Source organism: Hyperoodon ampullatus (genome assembly GCF_949752795.1).
Source record: "Hyperoodon ampullatus genome assembly, chromosome: 2".
NCBI lineage: Eukaryota > Metazoa > Chordata > Mammalia > Artiodactyla > Ziphiidae > Hyperoodon > Hyperoodon ampullatus.
In genome coordinates this window covers 190,039,388-190,042,314 of record NC_136915.1, presented here as the reverse complement: position 1 = coordinate 190,042,314, position 2,927 = coordinate 190,039,388, and positions in this window count along the sequence as shown.

The following is a 2,927-nucleotide window of genomic DNA, read 5'->3' as shown; positions in this document are numbered from 1 at the left end:
CATTTAGTCGGGACATCCCTGGTGATCCAGTGGTAAAGAACCCGCCTTCCAATGCAGGGGACGCGAGTTTGATCCCTGTTCAGGGAACTACAATCCCACATGCCAGGGCAACTAAGCCCACGTGCTGCAACTACAGAGCCCATGCACTACAACTAGAGAGGAGCTGGAGCACCGCAACAAAGAGCCCGCGTGCCACAATGAAAGATCCCACATGCCGCAACTAAGACCGGACACAGCCAAAAATAAAAATAAATTAATTAATTAAAAAAAAAAGTTTAGTCAACTGACTTGGAATCAGATGAACTCTGAAAACCTGAAGGCATCCTCTAATGCATGGATCTCCTTCATTAGTTGGTCGCAACACATTACCTGCACAAAATGACTTACCTCCAACCTTTCTCCTAGTTCTTAAATTATTGAGGAATGTGAAAACAATGGATTATGCTACCAAGGTAAGAAGCTAATAATGGTACCCAGTGGCATTAAGGAAAGAGTTCATGTGCTACTCTGATTCAGGGGGCAAAGCTCTTGTAGTCTAGAACTTAATTTTTCAGTCCACTCTTCTTTTCTGGAAGTGAGAGATATGAGAATAGCATTGGAAACTTAAGGACATAAAAGTTTCTAAATAATGACTGTGAAAGATGCCATTAAAAATGAACAAGAGGGCTTCCCTGGTGGCGCAGTGGTTGAGAGACCGCCTGCCGATGCAGGGGAGACGGGTTCGTGCCCCGGTCCGGGAAGATCCCACATGCCGCGGAGCGGCTGGGCCCGTGAGCCACAGCCCCTGAGCCTGCGCGTCCGGAGCCTGTGCTCCGCAACGGGAGAGGCCACAACAGCGAGAGGCCCACGTACCGCAAAAAAAAAGAACAAGAATTAAATAAATGTACTCAGCATTCTAGGTTTACATGACACCATGACAGTAATTCTTTTTTTTTTTTTTTTTTTGCGGTACGCGGGCCTCTCGCTGTTGTGGCCTCTCCCGTTGCGGAGCACAGGCTCCGGACGCGCAGGCTCAGGGGCTGTGGCTCACGGGCCCAGCCGCTCCGCGGCATGTGGGATCTTCCCGGACCGCGGCACGAACCCGTCTCCCCTGCATCGGCAGGCGGACTCTCAACCACTGCGCCACCAGGGAAGCCCGACAGTAATTCTTGACCTTCCTTCTTTCCTGCCAGACAACAGTGAATAGTTCAGATAAGACCCATCCTCTTGCCCTTGTAGAGCTTCTATCCTGCTGCGAAGCTTACATTTATTTTCCCATTAAAATACTGGACGAGGTGCTCATAAGGACACACACTTGCTATACTAAACAAACCGAAGGTTAAGGGAAAATTTTCACCTGAATGTGACTGTTCATATGCCCATTCAGTGCCGGCTGGGAACTTCTAGAGAAAAGTTGGCTGGTTTGGCGTTTATTGAAACCGAGTCGTATTCAGAGGAAGTATCGAATCTTAACCGAGCTTCCTGAGGATGAAAACGGAGGCTGCAGACAGTGACATTGAGTCCTCTAAGCATCAGCATGGATGCAGTAAAACTTCAAAACGCTTAAAACTGGAGGCTGGGGGAGGGGAAGGGAATGTCACACGCACACAAGGAAAACGTAAGGCAGGATGTGATCGTGCTACAGGGGTACAGTGGGCTCTCCAATCCTAAAGCTAAAATGCTTCCATATGTTATTGCATATTTGGGGCCTTTTTAAGGTGAAAAGAATTCTTGTCTACATTACTGTTATTCTACGTTTATATTGTACAACAGCCATAATATAGCAACAGTTCCCATATACTGAATATTTTGACAAGTATCCAGCACGGTGCAAACACTTTAAATGCATTTTTATTTAATTCTGGCAACAATCTTCTGAGAAAGTAGATCCTATTCATCAATGAGTGAATATAATACTCACTCAACAAATCTTTATTGATCACCTTATCCAACCCAGGTCTGTACAACATCAGCGATCTAGACTGTGGACATAATGGGGCCTCTCACTCTGGTGTGGTAGGATTCACAAAGTGAATTAGTATAGTTTAACTTTTGTCTTTATAACAATGAGTTAGATAAGACAGGAGCATTAACCTATGTTACTAATAAAAAAATTGATAATTCACACAGATTGATAATACACACTGACCTCAGTGAGAGTCAAACTCTAGCTTTCTGAATACAAGTCAGTTTTCTCATTTCATTTGTACAACCACAGAAGGCAGATACTACTATCCTCCCCTATTTACAGATGAAGAAAAAAGGAGCTTAGAGACATTAATACCACTTACTGGGTCATACAGAACTAGTAGAGCTAAAACTGCAGAAATGTATCCATCTCCCTCCAAGCCTATTCTCTGAATTACTGCCATTGGTAATGAGTTACAAATCCTTACATGAAGGCTCTATGTTCAATACTGAAAGAATTAATGAGTGGATAAATAAATAAGCAAAATCTACCTTCGTTCCCAATGATATACCAAATATAAATTAATGTTCCCCAGGAGTAAGGAAATCATCAACAGTCAAAACAGCCAAATACTAAATATATCTGAAGATTATGAATCTGCCAGTTTCTTTGTGGGAAGAACCCAGTATATTTTAAAGGTTTCTAATAAAATTAGAAATGTCAAATGTTAAAGTTTATATCAGCAAAACTGTTTTTATGATATATTTCTAGTACATCTGTAAATACTGGACATTCTTCCTTGGGATTGCATAAAAAAAGATACATATTTGCTACCAAACTTTGGATTGTGTAAATCATTCTAGATTTTCCTAAATTCTATAGGCAGTCCATTCTGTTTTTATCCTTATTCACTGAAAACAAGGATTTTGAAGATCTCTAGTTCTGAAGTGTGATGCTTGAGCTCTACTTCTGAAAATCTAATAAAAAAATCAAAAAGGTAAGCTTCTTCATGTTAACCTTAAATTTTTAGTCTTTATAA